Here is a 20,744-nt window from a genome sequence, read left to right as displayed (position 1 = left end):
TTTACAGTAATTATTCTCTGTTACTGACAAAACCTGGCATGAATTGCTTTCGTGCTGAAAGTCAGTCAGGCAGGCAGAGTGTTTGTCTCTTTTTTTGATTTGATTTGATTTATTATTGTCACATGTACTGAGATACAGTGAAAAGTATTGTATTGTGTGCTAACCAGACAAATCAGGAGAAGGTGAGGACTGCAGATGTTGGAGATTAGAATCAAAATGTGTGGCACTGGAATAGCACCTACCTTCCATAAGTACATCAGGGTAATAAAATAGAATGCAGGAAATAGTGTTGCAAATACAGAGAAGGTGCAGAGAAAGATCAACTCGGACATGTGAGAGGCCAGTTCACAAGTGGGCAGCACGGTGGCACAGTGGTTAGCACTGTTGCCTCACAGCGCCAGAGACCCGGGTTCAATTCCCGACTCAGGTGACTGACTGTGTGGAGTTTGCACGTTCTCCCAGTGTCTGCGTGGGTTTCCTCCGGGTGCTCCGGTTTCCTCCCACAGTCCAAAGATGTGCAGGTCAGGTGAATTGGCCATGCTAAATTGCCCGTAGTGTTAGGTAAGGGGTAAATGTAGGGGTATGGGTGGGTTGCGCTTCGGCGGGTCGGTGTGGACTTGTTGGGCCAAAGGGCCTGTTTCCACACTGTAAAGTAATCTAATCTAATCTAATCTTAAAGTCTAGCAGCAAGGAAGAAGCTGTTCTTGAATGTGTTGCCACGTGTTTTCAAAGTTTTGTATCTCTATCCGATGGAAGAGAGTATAACTGAGGTGTGAGGGGTACTTGGTTACGCTGGTTGCCTTCCCTAGGCAGTGAAAAGTGTAGACAGAATCATTGGATGGAAGACTGGTTTTTGAAGGGGCTGTGTTCACAACTCTCAGTAATTTATAGAGTCATAAAGTCATACTTTGGTCCAATTTGTCCATTACAACCAAGTTTCCCCAAGCTAACTTAGTTGACCACTTGCCTGTGTGTGGCCTATATCCCTCTAAACCTTTCCTATTCACGTACCTGTCCAAATGTCTTTTAGATGTTTTAACTGTACTTGCATTTCTCTCGTAGTTCATTCCACACACAACCCACCCTCTGTGTGAACAAGAGGTCAGTTTTAAATCTTTCACCTCTCAACTTTAAACCCCTCTAGTCTTGAACTCCCCCACTCTAAGGAAAAAGGCCTTTGTTTTTCACCTTGTCTAAGCTCCTCTTGATTTTATGATGTCACCCCTCAACCTCCTACGCTCCAGTGAAGAAAGTCCCAGCCTATCCAGCTTCTCTTTATAACCCAAACCCTTCGGTTGCAGCGACATCCTGGTCAATAGTTTTCTGAACCCTCACCAATTTAATAATATCCTTCCTATAGCAGGATGACAAAAACTGTACACAATACTCCAAAAGTGGCCTATGCAACATCTTGTACCACCTCAACATGACATCTCAACTCCTATATTCAAAGGTCTGGGCAACGAAGGCAAGCATCCTAAATGCAGCCTTAACCACCCTGTCCACTTGTGACACAACCTTTAAAGGACTATATACATTTCTTGTGGTCTTGGGCTCAGCAGTTGCCATACCAAGCTGTGATCCATCACTTATCAAAACGGATAAGAGCTTTTGAGGACATGCTGAATTTCTTTAGCTTTCTGAGGTGGTGGGGGGGGGGGGGGTTGGCATGCTTTCTTAACTGTAACATCAACATGTATGGAGCAGGACAGATTGTGGGCGATAATGACTCTTAAGAACTTGGAGATTACGAGAACTCTGGAGATGCTGGAGAGTCAGAGTGGATAAAGAGTGGGAAAAAACACGGCAGGTCAAGCAGCATGAATGAAAAAGGGGAGTCAACGTTACAGGTCATGATGAAAGGATCCGACCTGAAACGTTAACGCCCCTTCTCCCTAAAAGGCTGCTTAACCAGATGTGCTTCTTCCAGCTCCATTCTTTATCCACTCTTAGGAACTTGACACTCTCAACCATCGCCACCTCAGCCCTATTGATGCAGAGAGGACTGTGTCCTCCAGACCACTTCCTGAAGTTGGCGACGAGCTCTTTCATTTTGCTGACATTGAGGGAGAGATTGTTGTCCTTACAGCATGCCCACTAAGCTGCCTATTGCTTTTCCGTACTCCACCTCGTCATTATTTGACACCCGACCCACTGCAGTGGTGATGGCAGCAAATTTGTAAATGGAGTTAGAGCTGAATTTGGCCGGACAGTCAGGAGTGGGTCCCAGTTATTGGCTCCCAGTTAAATAATAACGTACTAGCCCAGCTTGCATCAGGGGAAAGCCTTAACTGACTAGAATCTGCCAATCTCTCCATTGAAAGCTGCAAATGACTTCTGGCACCTGGGGGCAGAGAGAGCTCCCTATCCCAGTGTGTATAAAGAGACATTCACTAACCATCATCGAAAGACTTGGCTCAACTTTTTTTTTTAATTTTGAAAAAAAATAATTTTTTAAATGTTACAACAAATACAAAACAATACAATTCAAAACAGTACAGGAAAAGAACACAAGAAAAAAAAGTTACAAAATGCCCAACGCACCTCATGGGCTCAACATTCTTGATGTTCCTGTCTCCTTTCCCTGCACACCTGCTCCTCCCCACCACCATCACCACAGAGTTCAATCAGCTCCTTGTCTGTAAGTAAACTATGAGCCCAGAAAGATTCCCTTTCTGATCTTGGTGTATGAATAGCAGATTCCAGGAGCACGGGGTCCACAGGAACTGGACACCATACACCCTAGAACTCTGTGGGAAGCTAGAGAAGTGATTGCTGGGCCCCTTGCTGAGATATTTGTATCATCGATAGTCACAGGTGAGGTTCTGGGAGACTGGAGGTTGGCTAACGTGGTGCTACTGTTTAAGAAGGGTGGTAAGGACAAGCCAAGGAACTATAGACTGGTGAGCCTGACCTCGGTGGTGGGCAAGTTGTTGGAGGGAATCCTGAGGGACAGGACGTACATGTATTTGGAAAGGCAAGGACTGATTAGGGATAGTCAACATGGCTTTGTGTGTGGGAAATTATATCTCACAAACTTGATTGAGTTTTTTGAAAAAGTAACAAAGAGGATTGATGAGGGCAGAGCAGTAGATGTGATCTATATGGACTTCAGTAAGGCATTCAACAAGGTTCCCCGTGGGAGACTGATTAGCAAGGTTAGATCTCACAGAATACAGGAGGAACTAGCTATTTGGATACAGAACTGGCTCAAAGGTGGTGGTGGAGGGTTGTTTTTCAGACTGGAGGCCTGTGACCAGTGGAGTACCACAAGGATCGGTGCTGGGTCCTCTACTTTTTGTCATTTACATAAATGATTTGGATGCGAGCATAAGAGGTACAGTTAGTAAGTTTGCACCTGACACCAAAATTGGAGGTGTAGTGGACAGTAAGGAGGATTACCTCAGATTACAACAGGATCTGGACCAGATGGGCCAATGGGCTGAGAAGTGGCAGATGGAGTTTAATTCAGATAAATGCGAGGTGCTGCATTTTGGGAAAGCAAATCTTAGCAGGACTTATACACTTAATAGTAAGGTCCCAGGGAGTGTTGCTGAACAAAGAGACCTTGGAGTGCAGGTTCATAGCTCCTTGAAAGTAGAGTCGCAGGTAGATAGGATAGTGAAGAAGGCGTTTGGTATGCTTTCTTTTATTGGTCAGAGTATTGAGTTCAGGAGTTGGGAGGTCATGTTGCGGCTGTACAGGATATTGGTTAGGCCACTGTTGGAATATTGCAACTCTGGTTTCCTTCCTATCGGAAAGATGTTGTGAAACTTGAAAGGGTTCAGAAAAGATTTACAAGGATGTTGCCAGGGTTGAAGGGTTTGAGCTATAGGGAGAGGCTGAATAGGCTGGGGCTGTTTTTGCTGGAGTGTTGGAGGCTGAGGGGTGACCTTATAAAATCATGAGGGGGCATGGATAGGATAAATAGAATAAGTATTTTCTCCCTGGGGTGAGGGAGTCCAGAACTAGAGGACGTAGGTTTAGGGTGAGAGGGGAAAGATATAAAAGAGACCTAAAGGGCAACTTTTCACACAGAGGGTGGTATGTGCATGGAATGAGCTGCCAGAGGAAGTGATGGAGGCTAGTATGATTGCAACACTTCAAAGGCATCTGGATGAGTACATGAATAGGAAGGGTTTGGAGGGATATGGACCGGGCGCTGGCAGGTGAGACCAAATTGGGATGGGATATCTGGTTGGCATGGACGGGTTGGACCAAAGGGTCTGTTTCCATGCTGTATATCTCTATGACTCGAGTGCAAACTGGTAAATATTTGTAAGCAATTTCCATTTTGTAGTGTGACATAGTTGAGCTGAATTAAAAATGACAGGGCACCAGGTTATAGGCCAAAAGGTTTATTTGAAAGTACAAGCCTTTGGCGTGCTGCTCCTTCGTCAGGTAGCTAGCTGTCATGTGTTTTTTAACTTTGTCCACCCCAGTCTGACACCAGCATCTCCACCTGTAGTTGAACTGGACTTCAGCAGAACTTTCACCCTTCATGTCCCAATCATTGACGATGCAGTCCAGTTATTAGCACAGAGCCATCAGTCTCATTTACGTCACCTCCCCTCAAGTCTTTCCTTCTGCCTGATAGACTATTTCCATTAGCCCACATCCCGCCGCCCAAAGCTAGTGACACCACCCCTTGAGTCATGGAAGTGGGTGCCGTGGTAGTGAGCTGGAGGTGGGTAGGGTGGGGCGAATGAGGAAGGAAATGGGCTCAGTCATTGAAAGGGATTGAGGCCATGAAGGCTGACGTAGGGAGTGTGACTGAGGAGGAAAGGAGTCACATAGGCAGAGGCATGGGTTGTGCTGTGAGACAGGGCAAACTTGGAAAAACATTCACACACACTCTCTCTCTCACACACACATTCACTCTCTCATACACAGATATATACAGTATCTTACACTCTAACACTCTGACACAAAGGCACACACTTACACACACACACATACAAACTCTCACACTCACACACACACACACACATACACACTCACTCACTCTCTCTCTCATACACAGACATATACAGCCTCTCACTCTCAAACACTCTAATACAAAGGCACACACTCACACAAACACACATTCATTCTCTCACACACATACTACACACACACTACACACACACACAAACACAGGCACATTTAGACACCCACTCTCACACAGAAACATATACACTTTCTCACTTAGAAACGCTCTCACTCTAACACAAAGACACACAATCACTCACACAAGCGCACACACTCACTCTCACACATGCACACAAATGCACAAACACACACTCCCACTCAGTCATATGCACATAGTCACGCTTTTGCACACGGACACATAATCATATTCACACACTTCAGCACCATCCATTGTAATCAGTTTACAGAGCAATATGGGCATGATGGACTGACTGGCCTGATCCTGTACAGAGTGCACAATATAATAATACTATGATCTCCTCTCATTTCACAATCTTTGGCAGTGCATAGAGAAGGAACAATGTTACTATAGCTGCGTGGCTTATCTGCTAATGTTCAGTGAATCAACACAAAGACTCACTAAATTATCGCACACATTTATATAATGGGACAGATTGTTTCAGAAAAGATTACAAAAAAAATTGAAACAGAAGGTTGAGATGGAATCCTCAACAGATATCATAACATTTGATCTCATTGTAGTGATAATGTATAAAGCATCTATTAAGGTCAGGAAAACCTTGAGCTCGATCTTATTGTCAGGGTGAGAAAATTCATTTCTGATCCGATTACGTCGCCGCAATCTTTCTGAGTGATCTTCCCATAGAGGATCCTTCACATCTCACACATCCCAGAGGGAGCAGTGGGAAAAATCTGCACCGCCCACTTTTTACAGCACGAGCTGCTGTACCCTCGGTAAGTATTACTTAAATATTAGCCAGTTGTGAGAAGATTTGTAGCTCAGATTGAGGTTCTGGATGTAGGTTTGCTCGCTGAGCTGGAAGGTTCATTTTCAGACATTCCATCACAGTACTAGGTAACATCATCTGTGAGCCTCCAGACAGTGATGATGATGAAACATCTGAAAATGAACCTTCCAGCTCAGCGAGCAAAACTACATCCAAAATTACATAAATATCTCCGCGATCTATAGGTATGTGTCCCTGAGTGAAGTAGTTAGGGTGGGAGAGGTGAGTGGGTTAAGGGGTCGGGTGCCTCCTGGGTTGTGCATCAGCTGGGTGGGCATGGAAGGGCAGCAAGGTCAAGAGGTTATGCTGGGAGGGGAAGTTGAGGACGGCAGGGTGGGGGCTGGGGGTTGTCAATGGAAGTCAAATGCTTTTCCAAGTTAACTATCCAGGGAGGTCATTCAGAACCTCCTGAAGTCTCCACTTGAGCTCAAGAATTGGAGACATTTTCAGATTGTACCAGATACAGGATAATTGCCCCTCAGAATTTAAACTCCCCCAGCAATTCACTGCGTTTTTTAAAAAAGAGATCAATGGATCATCTTGGGAGTTCAGCCACAAAGCTGCCAGAGAGGATGAGGTCATGTGACGATTCATCACTTCCTGTGATCTTGAAAATTGTGTATCGATAGAATTGCATATAGTCAGATTGAACCTCTTATGCTGCATGCACACCCAAGTCTGTGATGCTACCCAATATACCATTTCTCCCCCCAGGTTTCTGATCCTACCTATTACCCAATATCCAAGAGGAAATCATTCACACCACTCTCTCTCCACAGTACTCCCTGACAATGGGAATGTGTGGCACGTAGACTGGTCATACTCTCATTCAATACTGTCTGACCTCAGCATGTTCTTCAGCAGGCTCCTGTACATTTACGATTCCATTTAGTCGCTAGGTTGTGGCTGGTAGAGCTGTGTTTGTCATCAAAGTCAATGGTTCCACCTCTCTGTGGAAATTACAGAACTTGGTTTAGACCACCGGCCTGCTCGTATAGCAACAGTATTTATTTCATTTCTTTTGACAGCTACATATTTATTTCCAACAATCAACTGAAAGATTTGACAGTAAGATTTCTGGTGCCCTGCATGAGCATCAGGTCTATTCAATTTCTTGGCCTCAAAACGGCGTGGGTCAGCAACTTGTCATATTGTATGAGGTTGTCCTTAATTTCCATCTTTGATTCATAAAATCCTGCACCACAGAAAGAGGCCATAGGCCTATCAAGTCCACACTAGCCCGCTGAAGACCATCACACACAGACCCACAACCCTACCCTCTCCCCGTAACCCTGTGGTCAATCCACCCTAACCTGCACATCTTTGGACTGTGGGTGGAAACAAACCGTCCGGAATAAACCTACAATATGCAAAATCCAGACAGACAGTCACCCAAGAGTGGAATCAAGTATTGTAAGGCAGCAATGCTAACCACTGAGCCACTGTGCCACCCCTGATATGATGAGTCCAGTTGAGTTTCTGGTCAATGGTAAGCCCAGGAGGTTGATAGTGCGGGATTCAGTGACGGAAGCACCACTGATTGTCAAGGGACAGTGGTTAGACTGTCTCTTATTGGAGATGGTTATTGGCTGGCATTTGTGTGGCACGAATGTTACTTGCCTCTTGTCAGCCCAAAGCTGAATATTATCCCAATCTTGTTGCATTTCAACATGGATTGCTTCAGTGTCTGAGGAGTTGTGAATGGTGCTGAACATTGTGCAATCATCGGTGAAAATCTCTGACCTTATGCCAAAGGGAAAGTCATTGATGAAGTAGCTAAATATGGTTGGGCCTAGGACCTGACACTGACTGACCTCCAACAAGCACAGCTATCTTCTTATGTGCCAGGTATGACTTCAACCAACTGTGAATTCTCTCCCCGATAACCATTGATTCCATTTTTGCGAGGGCTCCTTGATGCCACACTTAGTTGAATGCAGCCTTGATGTCACAGGCTGCATTCCTCACCTTCTTACCTCCCCTCTGGAATTGTCTTTTGTCCATGTTTGAACCCAAGGCTGGAATGAGGCCAGGAGCTGAGTGTCCCTGGTGGAACCCAAACTGGGTGTCACTGAGCAGGTTATTGCTGAGCAACAGCTGCTTGATAGCACTGCCGGTGACACCTTCCATCACTCTCCTTACGATCAAAAGTAGACTGATGGGGCAGTGTGTGGCTGGGTAGGATTTGTCCTACGTTTTGTGTACAGGACATACCTGGACAATTTTCCACACTGTCAGGTAGATGCCAGTGTTGTAACTGTACAGGAACAGCTTGGCTAGGGGAACAGCAAGCCCTGGAACGTAAGTCTTCAGTACCATTGCCGGAATGTTGTCAGCGTCTATAGCCACCCCAGGAACTTGCCAACTTGGTTTCCTGTCCCTGCAAGTGTCTGGAGTTCAGTCACATCACAAGCAGCTGAAATCTCTTCTGCTGCCCTTGTCTTCAGTGAATTCACTCTGACGCGGATGAAGCAACACAGTGCCAAGGAGCCTGACAGCTGACTATAAGCTAAGTCAGGTCCGTATCAAGTAGGGGGCTCACCTTTCTCTTTTTGCCTTTTGCTCTGGTCCTTTTTTACCTTTTCCTCCATTTTTTATTGGCCTCCTTCAACAGTGACAGCAATGCCAGGACAAACCAAATATCGCTTCACCCCAGCCCAGGGTTTCCTGGCAAGCAAGGGTCTAGACTCGTAGGCTAGGCCAAAGCTCCAGATCCACAGTTAGGCCCAGGCACTTGAAGGAGAGAAAGGCGGTCTCGGTCCAGTACAGTGGGAACCCTGTGTGCCGGTCTCCCTAAGCAACGGTTCTCAGGCAGGGTCATTCGACCCAAAAGGTTAACTCAGATTTCTCAGACCTGCTGAGCTTTTCTAGCAATCTCTAATTTTGAGCTGAGCGTAAGAACTTGTATTAGCATTTGACATCTGGTCCCAGTTGATGATGCAACACAGAATGCACTGTGGTGTTCTGTCAGAGTGGATCCACAGAGCAGGAAGTTATTCATGTGTCACATAGCTCTGTGGAGTCCTTCCATGCTGTTTCACACCGTCTTCTGGATGATTTCTGTCTTTGATGGGACCATCTGTCGAGACCAAGCCTCCCAAAATGGAGTAACGAAGTTCATGAGCAACCTAGACCTTTATGGAGCAGTAGTTGTAAAACACAGTTTGCTTTTAGCTTCATAAAGATTAAACTGTTCCTCAATTTACATTTCAATCCACAAATAAACTTGGAGTTCAACCATTTTAGAATAGAAATATAATGTCCCACGTACTTTTGCATGAAAAATGCAGTGAAAGATTTTACGTCACCCCACCTTGGCACCTATATCAATGACAGAAGTCATTCACAATAATAAAACCAAGTAAAATGAAGGCAAAGTTTATCAAATTTCAGTTAATGGCTCCTGGAAAGCCAATTTAGAAACGGTGGAATACTCTGAAAACACAGCCAGAACAAGACTGCTATTCAGGAAGCGTTTGTTTAAAAAGATTGAATGAGACAGCCTGCTGAGACATTGGAATAACAACAAAGAACAAAGAACATTACAGCATAGGAACAGGCCCTTCGGCCCTCCAAACCTGCGCCGATCCAAACCCTCGATCTAAACCTGTCGCCTATTTTCTAAGAATCTATATCCCTCTGCTCCCTGCCCATTCATGTGTCTGTCTAGATACATCTTAAATGATGCTATTGTTACCGCGTCTACCACCTCCACTGGCAACGCATTCCAGGCCCCCACCACCCTCTGCGTAAAGAACTTTCCACACATTTCACCTTAAACATTTTTCCTCTCAGCTTGAACTCGTGACCCCTAGTAATTGAGTTCTGGAAAAAGAGCTTCTTGCTATCCACCTCTCATGATTTTGTAGACCTCAATACCTGGATGCTGAAGACGAAGCAGACCCCCCAGATGAAGATGAGACCTCCAAACCGGGACAAGACTGCCACACCAGGAGACTGACAGACAGGGCAACACACCATACCGTGATGAGACCGCCTTTCTCCTCCTTCAGATGCCTGGGCCTAGCCTGATAATCCAGACCTTCGCTCACCAGGAGAACCTGGGCTGGAGTGGAGCCATGTCTCACTCGTCCTGACGTTACTACACTGCCAAAGGAGGGCCAAACAAATGAAGAGAAAAGGAAAAAGAGCAGAAGTAAAAAAAAAGAAAAAAACAAAAAAGAGAAAAATGAGCATGTTACTCTGCCGTCATCTTGACAAAAGAAAGATCTTTACAGTCTCTGATCAATGTGTTGGGTTTTGCCAGTGGCACCATCTCCAGGGGTCAGCCTATTGGTGACAAAAGCAGAACTTGCTGGAATAGCTCAGCAGATCCGGTAGCATCTGTGAAGAGCATCCAAAGTTAACGTTTCGGGTCTAGTGACCCTTCCTCAGAACTGTGAAAGTTCCTTTTCAGCTGCTACATTCGAACCAACATGGGCCAAGAGGTACTGAACTCAAGATCATAGGACAATTAAATGCATGCTGATAATATGTAGAGAGAAAGACAACCAGACCTGAAACATTAGCTTTGATTTTTCTTCACAGATGCTGCCAGACCCCGCTGAGTTTTTCCAGCCACTTCTGTTTTTGATTCTGATCCACAGCATCTGCAGTTCTTTCAGTCTGCTGGTCCTGGCACAGGTAAAATAATTATTTGTTTCAATGCTGAGTCAATTTCCCTCTTTACCTTTAGGAAGAGGGCAGGAGCAGCCTTTTTCTTTCATTTCAGGATGTAAAGTGTTTCTCACACACGTCGCAACACACCCAATCCCTGAGACCAGCCAGGGAGGTTCAGTAATGAATTTTTCATAATAGTCTCAGCTTTCCAGTTTCTCTACTTTATGAATCCGACTGTGGTCAGTACACGTTTTACTACTTAAGACTGATCAGGGATAGTCAGCATGGCTTTGTGTGTGGGAACTCATGTCTCACGAACTTGATTGAGTTTTTTGAAGAAGTAACAAAGAGGATAGATGAAGGCAGAGTGGGGGAACATGATCTATATGGACTTCAGTAAGGCATTCAACAAGGTTCCTCATGGGAGATGGGTTAGCAAGGTTAGATCTCAAGGAATACAGGGAGAACTTGCCATTTGGATACAGAACTGGCTCAAAGGTAGAAGACAGAGGGTGGTGTTGGAGGGTTGTTTTTCAGACTAGAGGCCTGTGACCAGTGGAGTGCCACAAGGATCGGTGCTGGGTCCACTACTTTTCATCATTTATAGAAATGATTTGGATGTGAAAATAGCAGGTATAGTTAATAAATTTGCAGATGACGCCAAAATTTGAGGTGGAGTGGATAACGAAGAAGGTTATCTCAGAGTACAATGGGATTTCAATCAGATGGGCCAATGGGCTGAGAAGTGGCAGATGGTGTTTAATTTAGGTAAATGCGAAGTACTGCATTTTGGAAAAGCCAATCAGAGCAGGACTTATACAGTTAATGGTAAGGCCCTAGGGAGTATTGCTGAACAAAGAGACCTTGGAGTTCAGGTTCATAGTTCCTTGAAAGTAGAGATGGTAGATAGGATAGTGAAGAAGGCGTTTGATATGCTTTCCTTTATTGGTCAGAGTATTGACTACATGAGGTCATGTTGCGGCTGTACCGGAACGGCGCTGTGAAACTTGAAAAGGTTCAGAAAAGATTTACAAGGCTGTTGCCAGGGTTGGAGGATTTGAGCTACAGGGAGAGGCTGAACAGGCTGGGACTGTTTTCCCTGGAGCGTCGGAGGCTGAGGGGTGACCTTGTAGAGGTTTATAAAATCTGGAGGGGGCATGAATAGGATAAACAAACAATGACTTTTCCCTGGGGTGAGGGAGTCCAGAACTTGAGGGCATAGGTTTAGGTTGAGAGAGAAAAGATTTAAAAGGGACCTAAGGGGCAAACTTTTCACGCAGAGGGTGGTGCATGTATGGAATGAGCTGCCAGAGGAAGTGGTGGAGGCTGGTACAATTACAGCATTTAAAAGGCTTCTGGATGGGTATATGAACAGGAAGGGTTTGGAGGGATATGGGCCGGGTGCTGGCAGGTGGGACTAGATTGTTTTGGGATATCTGGTCAGCATGGACGGGTTGGACTGAAGGGTCTGTTTCCGTGCTGTACATCTCTACGACTCTAATTGCTCTAGGCTTGCCCTTAAGCATCTTTCTCTCACCATATTATCAGGGTGAATTCAGTTGTCCTATGACCTTGAGTCCAGTCCCTCCTGGCCCATATGTAACAGCTGAATATAATTTTTCTCCAGCTACATTCTGTGTCAGAATGACCAACACTGTTGCAACCTTGGATAACCTAATGCATGCTTTGTTTCCTTCCAGTTGGATATCAGCTCTTCAGTAGCTTTTGCTTGATGGGTTTGATCTTGCCAAGGAAAGGCATCTCCACACCATCGATATCCTCCATTTCATGGGTCTTGTAAACTCTTAAGAGTCCATGTTTTCCCTCCTCTGTACAGGCTTCTTGCTTGGAAATGACCCTTCATCCAGTAAAATTCAGTCTCTTTAGGTGAGACAATCTTCACACTATATTCATAACATGGAGTCATAGAATGACACAGCACAGAAACAGACCCTTCAGTCCAACCAGTCCAAGCCAACCATGTCCCCAAACTAAAATATCCTACTTACCCGCATTTGGCCCATTTTCCTCCAAACATTTCCCATTCATGAACTTATCCAAGTGTCTTTTAAATGTTGTAACCGTACCTGCCTCCACCACTTTCTCTGAACCACGCTTTGTGTGAAAAATTTGCTCCTCATGTCCTTTTTAAATCGTTCTTCTCTCACTTTAAAAAGCTGTCCCCTAGTTTTGAACTCTCCCACCTGGGGGAAAAGATCCTTTACCTATGTAACTCATGATTGTATCGACCTTAATAAGGTCAGCCCTTCAACCTCCTACACTCCAGTGTAAATGTCCCAAGCCTTCTAGTCTATTTTTACATCTCAAATCCTCCATTCCCAGCAACATCCTGGTTAATCTTTTCTGAACCTTCTCCAGCTTACTGATACCCTTCCTGGAACAGGAGTAGAACTGCCCACAGTACTGCAGAAGAGGCCTCCTGTACAACATCAATGTGACATCCCAACTCCTATACTGAAAGATCTCAGCAATGAATGTAAGTGCACTAAACGCTTTCTTAACCACCCTGTCCACCTGTGACACAAATTTCAAAGAATTATGTACCTGGACCCCCTAGGTCTCTCTGTTCTGCAGCACTACCCAGAGCCCTACCGTGGGCAGCACAGTGGCACAGTGGTTAGCACTGCTGCCTCACAGCGCCAAAGACCCGGCTTCAATTCCTGCCTCAGGCAAATGTCTGTGTGGAGTTTGCACATTCTCCCCGTGTCTTCCTCCCACAATCCAAAAATGTGCAGGTTAGGTGAATTGGCCATGCTAAATTGGTGCATTAGGTGAAGGGGTAAATGTAGGGGAATAGGTTGCTCTTCAGAGGGTTGGTGTGAACTTGTTGGGCCGAAGGGCCTGTTTCCACACTGTAGGTAATCTAATTAATTGTATAAATCCTGTTCTTGTTTGTTTTACCAAAATGCAATACCTCACATTTATCCAAATTAAACTCCATCTGTCGCTCCTCAGCCTGACTGACTCAAACTGATCAAGATCTCTTAGTAGTCTTAAATATTCTTATTCACTGTCCACTAAATCACCAATTTTGGTATCATCTGCAAACTTAGATGGGGCAGTTGTCTCATGGTCTTCCTGCCTCATTGTTTCCACATTCTCTTTGCTTTTAAATGTCACACTTTAATCAGCCGGCTGACAGAGTAGTCCCAATCATCCTCAGATTTTGATCCTTGAAGTGGTTTGCTCGGTTGAATTTCCTCTGTTAATGTTAAGTCATCTGTCGATTGTTCGTGGTCAGATGATGTTTCAGCTTAAATCCTGCAGTTCTGTCCCTCATTAGCTCCAATCCAACCTACAGTATGGAAACAGGCCCTTCAGCCCAACAAGTCCACACTGACCCTCCGAACAGCAACTCACTCCCCTACATTTACCCCGGACCAATGCACCCAACACTATGGGGCAATCTAGCACGGCCAATTCACCTGACCTGCACTTCTTTGGATTGTAGGAGGAAACCGGAGCACCCGGAGGAAACCCACGCAGACATGGGGAGAATGTGCAAACTCCACACAGACAGTCGCCCGAGGCTGGAATCAAACCTGGGACCCTGGTGCTGTGAGGCAGCAGTGCTAAAAATGCCCGTGTTTGTACAGATCATTGAAGAAAATATCAATGCTGACCCTTTGTCACTGGATATACTAATCAAGCTTAGCCCACTTGAAAATGGGATCTCTTCACAGATTGAAGTGACCATTAAGTGCTTGCATTGTCCCCTTAATCAATTGCCTGACAAGAAAACTGTCTCTGCTTAGTTAACAATTGCACTCTGTGCACTGACTCCTCACTGCCTGGCTTCACAATCAGGCTAAACACAGGGCAATACATTGTAAAGCTTCAATGCTCCTTCAGCCATGCTGCTTCTGTTTGACTGGACCTGCTCAATTTCCAACCACAGGAAAGACTTTCTGACATCGTTCTTTCACTCACTGACACCATGGTTCTTGGTTATGGTGTGCTCCTAAAGAATACGTTTAGAATCCACTGAGGGAAGAAAGACATGAAGTTGATATGATGCTACAAGAGAGATCGTGTGACACTATGTCACCCTTTTTACTCAGAGTATGAGCTGGACCTGTGTAATAGATATTGATCTATAGTACCGATAGGTGTTCAAAGTTTGTGAGAAGATTTGTAGCTCGGGTGCTCGTTGTTGTGGTTCTGTTCGCCGAGCTGGGAATTTGTGTTGCAGACGTTTCGTCCCCTGTCTAGGTGACATCCTCAGTGCTTGGGAACCTCCTGTGAAGCGCTTCTGCAACACAAGTTCCCAGCTCGGCGAACAGAACCACAACATCTATAGTACCGAGGCAGGGTGATTGCCAGAACTGTGTGTTCAGATTTAAAACACTTGTCTTCAGCCCAATTCTGTCAATCCAGGAACCCACGGGTGAAAACAAACATCTTGGTAGGCAGATGGGGGTCAGGCCGGCCAGGATGTATCTTCACTGTTGCCAGGATGATAGTGAAAGCTTGTTGGATCCCAACAGGTAAAAACATACCTGACCAACGCAGTACAGCTTAGAGTGAGACAGAGACCATGATAAACCACAGGACGTGGGAGCAGATTGTGGCTATGCGGCTCAGCGATTCTGCTCCACCATTCGATGATGGTTGGTGCCCTTCAGTCACAGTGAGAGATCTCTTTTGAGAGAGGCAGTGAATCTGAACCACCGTGAGATGAGAGTGGATGTTTCATCCTTGCCTGAACCATCTGAAGGAGGAAAAGAGAGAAAGGGTGGGAAGTGGCGGTGGGTTGTAGGGGAAGCGACAATATTCACAAACTAGCTGATTGGGGTTACCATAGGGCAGCGAGGTTGGGTAAAATTGTACTGAGCTATTTCAGGGAGATCAAACCTTGACCCACCCCAGATACTTCAAGCACAGAATGCAGGCTGATGCTACTCTGACCCTATTTTGCAACCTGTACAAATGATGTGCAAGCAGGGACAGAGTCTAACACAGCAAACTTCACAATTGATACTAAACTAAAACATAGAACATCGAACAGTACAGCACAGTACAGGCCCTACGGCCCTCGATGTTATGCCGACTTTTTATCCCACTCTAAGATCAAACTAACCTACATACCCTTCCATGTACATATCCAAAATGTCCTTAATGTATCTCACTCTACCACCACCGCTGGCAGTGCATTCCATGCACCCACCACTCTCTGTGTAAAGAACCTACCTCTGACATCTCCCCTAAACCTTCCTGCAATCACCTTAAAATTGTGCCCCCTCATGACAGCCATTTCCACTCTCGGAAAAGGTCACTGGCTATCCATTCTATCTATGCTTTGAAAGGCTCAAGCTGAATTTGTTTACTATTACATTCCAATGACACTGCAATCCTGTTGCTCTCAATTCTGTGTCATATGATTCTGCTCGACAACCACCCGATGAAGGAGGGGCGCTCCGAAAGCTAGTGACTTCAAATAAACCTGTTGGACTATAACCTGGTGTGGTGTGATTTTTACCTTTGTCCACCCCAGTCCGACTCCGGCATCTCCAAATCATCTCCAAATCTCCAAATCATCTCATCATCTTGTCAAGTCACCTCTCATCCTTCTTCGCTCCAGTGAGAAAAGCCCTAGCTCCCTCAACCTTTCTTCATAAGACATGCCCTCCAGTCCAGGCAGCATCTTGATAAGTCTCCTCTGCACCCTCTATAAAGCTGCCACGTCCTTCCTATACAGAGAACTGATCAAATTGCAACCTACAACAGTCCTCCACACTGCCCACAACTCCACCAACCTTCATGTCATCAGCAAACTTATAAACCTACCCTTCCACTTTCTCATTCAAGTCGTTTATAAAACTCACAGAAATCATATAGGTGGGAAAGGAGGCTCTAATGAGGAAATAAAGGATTTACAATTGGACATTGATGGGCTAGGAGAATAGGCCAGAATTTGACAGATGGAGTTTATTGTGGATAAGCGCGAGGTTATCCATTTGGGCTAGAAAAATGAAAAGGCAAATTATTATTTAAATGGGAAGCAGACTCAAAGTGCATCAGTGAAGAGGGATCTGGGAATCTGTGCGTGAATCGCAGGAAGTGGGTCTGCAGATGCAGCTTTTACAAAAGCCCTCCATTTCTTCTTCTCCTTTTGACCTACCCAGTCCCCTTCCACTGATGCTCTCATTCGATTGGTGGAAATGGTCCTCACCTGAACAACTTCTCCTTTCAATCTGCCCACTTCCGACAAACCAGAGGAGTGGCTATGGGTATCCACATGGGTCCCAGCTATGCCTGCCTCTTCCACAGCTACACCGGCACCATCCCTACCTTTACCTCCGCTACATCAATAACTGTATCGGTGCTGCCTCGTGCTCCCACGAGGAGCTTGAACAGTTCATCCACCAAACCAACGTTTTCCACCCTGACCTCAAATTCACTATCTCCGACACCTCCCTCCCTTTCCTGGACCTCTCCTTCTCCATCTCCAGCGACCTACTCAACTCTGACATCTACTTCAAACCCACCGACTCCCACAGCTACCTGGATTACACCCCCTCTTACCACCCTCGCCCCCACCCCCATAAAAACACAATCCCTTACTCCCAATTCCTCTGCCTCCACCACATCTGCTCCCAGCAGAGTGAATCCATTCCAGGACATCCCAGACTGTAATTTCCCCTCCCCCGTTATCAACAAATACCCTCAATTGCATCTTCTCCATTTCCTGCACCTCCCGCCCCCAAACAAATCCCCCTCCCAACCACAACAGGGTCCTCACCTTCCACCCCAAATGTCCAAATCCAGCATATCATCCTCTATCATTTTCACCACCTACAGTCAGACCCCGCCACGAAACTATAATTCCCACCCCCCCCGCCCCAACTGCATTCTGTGGGGACCATTCCCTCTGTAACTCCCTCCAGGCGTCCACACTCCCCACCAACCTCCTCTCCACACCTGGTACCCTCCCCTGCCGCCGTAAGAGGTGCAAAGCCTGCGCCCACACCTTCCCCCACCCCTCCATCCAAGGCCCCAAAGGGTCATTCCAAATCCGGCAGAGATTAACTTGCATATGTTCGAACCTCATTTACTGCATCTGTTGCTCTCGATGTGGCCTCCAGTACATCAGGGAGACTGAGCACAAACACGCGGAACGGTTCAGGGAACATCACTGGTCCATACGCACCAACCAACCCCACCCTCCTGTGGCCATCCATTTCAACACCCCCTCCCACTACCCCCCCCCCCCCATGATATGTCCATTCTGCTCCTCCTCCACCACCTAAACAAGGCCGCCCACAAACTGGAGGAAGAACACTTCATCTTCCGCCTCAGAAACCTACAACCACATGGCCTCAGCATTGAATTCTCCAGTTTCCAAATCTCCCCTCCTCCCAACCCATCCTAGATCTAACCCTCAGACCCAACCCCATCCTCATGACCTGATCTACCTGTCCATCTTACTTCCTGCCTATCTGCTCCACACTTCCCACTGACCTATCACAATCATTTCCTATCTTTGCACACCTATCGCCATCTCACCTACCTTTCCCCAAGTCCCACCCTCCCCCCCTCATTTATTTCTCAGCCCCCCCTACTCCCTCCCCCAGTCCTGATGAAGTGTTAGGTCCAGAACGCTGAGTCTCTTGCCCCTCGGATGTTGGGCACCTTCTGTGCTTTTTCACATTTTATCAACTCTGACTTCTCCAGCATCTGCAGTCCTCACCATCTCCTAGTTGTAGCACATAGTGAGAAAGGCAAATGGAATCTTAGCATTTATTGCAAAAGGACTGGATTATAACAGTAAAGAAGTATTGCTCTAACTATATAAGGTGTTGATGAGACCACCTCAGTGGTTATTGTGTTTGGTTTTGGTCTTTAATTAAGGAAGGATATGGAGGCAGTTCAGAGTAGGTTCATAACATTGATTCCAGGGATAAAGGGCCATTGTACGTGACACATATTGAATAGCTTGAGTTTGTAGTCACTGGAGTTCAGAAGCATGAAGGGGGATCTGTTTGAGGTGAAGGACAGTCCCTCGCAAGAGGTCATCGATATAGAGTGAGAGGAGGTGGATTCAAAACTGAGAAGAGGAGAAACGACATCTCCCAGAGGGTTGTGAGTTTGTGGAAGTCACTGCCCCCAGAGAGCAGTGGAGGCAGAATCAGTCAACAGATTCAAGAAACAAGTGGAGATGTTTCTGATGAAAAGTGGAAGAAAGGGCTATGGGGAGCAGATGGGCAGGAAAGTGGAATTGACACCAGGATAATATCAGCCATGGTGAAAGTGAGTACTGCAGATGCTGGAAATTAGAGTCAACATTAGAGTGGTGCTTTTGCCCGAAACGTGGATTTTCCTGCTCCTCAGATGCTGCCTGACCTGCCGTACTTTTCCAGCGCCACTCTAACCTAGACTAACATCAGCCATGAGTGGGCTTGAAGGGCTGACTTGCCTATTTTGCTTCTAATCCCTATGTTGCTAGGTGTTCCTCCTCTGAAAAGCACTCACCCTCATCCCTGTCTTCTGTCGGGCTCCCCTATACATGACAGGGTTGACCCAGAGGACACGTATGTCACATCCGGAGAATTCATCACTTTTATTTCTCAAAAGTCCCCAGACTTTTGGGCTCCTCATTTGGTGAAGGCTGAAGTAGGTCAGACAGGCCCAAGCTAGGCCCTACCAAAATGCATTTGTTTTTCACCTAATTCCCTCCACGCAGCTTTATCAGGAAAAAATGCCTTTACTCACTGCACTAATCGCCTTCGAGAGCGCTGGACCGGCATCAAGGCTGCTTTGACAAAGGGCTTTGTTTCTTTGATTTGGTTGGTTGTTTTTTTATATTAATGGGACTGGTTGCCTGCCAAATACCACTGCCCTGTCATTTCACGGTACAGAGAGTAAGGGACATTCTGTCCAGTTATACATTCACTTTTCTTCCTTAAAAACAAAAAGACACCCCTTTAATTTCACTCTGGAGCCTGATCTGTTTGGACTATGATTTTCCTGACTCAAGTCCCTATCGAGGCTGAGACCGTGTCACCTCCCACGTTACCATTGCCCGTGGCTGTTCCAGCTCCCTCATTGGAAGAGGAACATCCGGCAGCTGCCTGGGAAGCTCTTTGAACACTAGGCGCTTTGTTCGCTTGCTCGCTCCACAAAACCGCATTAACCCCGTCATTAACACTGCCCAGATTGATAGTACACTCCATGTCACGCTGGCCTTGCAGCCCATTCCTGCCCGCACTGCTGCCTCTGCATGCAGGGGTCGATCCCATTGCCGGAACGCCGCAGTGGCGGGCAAATATCCCAGAAACACTTGGCCCTGTATCTGTCACAGCACTCCACCCCTCCCCCCACTTTAATGAATAAAATGAAATGACCAAATGCTTCCCCTCCCAAATGAAGGAGCTGTCCTTGTTGGGTGGCACAGTGGCTCAGTGGTTAGCATTGTTGCCTCACAGCCCCAGTGACCCACATTCAATCCCAGCCTCAGGCGATGGTCTGTCTGGAGTCTGCACTTTCTCCCTATGTCTGCGTGGGTTTCCTCCAGGTGCTCCAGTTTCCTCCCACAGTCCGAAGTTGTGCAGGTTAGGTGGATTAGCCATGCTAAATTGCCCCATAGTGTCCAGGGATGGACTGGCTAGGTGGATTCGACATAGAAAATACGGAGTTACGGGCTTAGGGTGGGAGGGTGGATCTGGGTGGGGTGCTCTTCGGAGGATCAGCATAGACTCAGTTGGCTACCTCCACACTATAACATTCTATGATTTTGTAAAAAAACTCAGAGCACCACAATGGCGACAAGTCTGTGACACAGCCTCACTGGAACTGTGGGTGGTATTGGATTGTAGCGTAACACCCCTAGTCAGATATTGCCTGTTCAGACCCTGTTTCAAACAATGGATCTTTTTTATTGGAGTGGGACACTTTGACAATTAGGGAAGTTGCCCATTAGCAATGCCAACCAACAGGCTCTCGTTTCCTGATGGACAATTCTGCACAAGTTTTGAGAAGATTAGTAGCTTAGGTTGAGGTTCTGGATGTAGGCTAGCTCACTGAGCTGGAAGGTTCATTTCCAGACATTTTGTCACCCTACTGGGTAACAAGTTCAGTGGGCCTCCTGCGAAGCACTGTTGATAATTCCTGCTTTCTAGTCATATGTTTGGGTTTCTTTGGGTTGGTGACATCATTTCCTGTTGT

At 46.2% G+C, this 20,744-nt stretch overlaps 1 long non-coding RNA gene across 1 annotated transcript; it reads right to left on the bottom strand.

Annotated features, from left to right (window-relative positions):
- Positions 1-3,447: 3,447 nt before the first annotated feature.
- LOC140479553 (uncharacterized) lies at positions 3,448-19,514 on the bottom strand. Its single transcript, XR_011961075.1, has 3 exons — positions 19,293-19,514; positions 15,080-15,291; positions 3,448-6,889 (listed from the first exon to the last, which is right to left on the bottom strand). It is a non-coding gene; the product is annotated as an uncharacterized lncRNA (long non-coding RNA).
- Between the last annotated feature and the right edge of the window lie 1,230 nt (positions 19,515-20,744).

Source organism: Chiloscyllium punctatum, chromosome 7, assembly GCF_047496795.1.
Source record: "Chiloscyllium punctatum isolate Juve2018m chromosome 7, sChiPun1.3, whole genome shotgun sequence".
NCBI lineage: Eukaryota > Metazoa > Chordata > Chondrichthyes > Orectolobiformes > Hemiscylliidae > Chiloscyllium > Chiloscyllium punctatum.
This window is presented reverse-complemented; position numbering and strand designations above follow the sequence as displayed.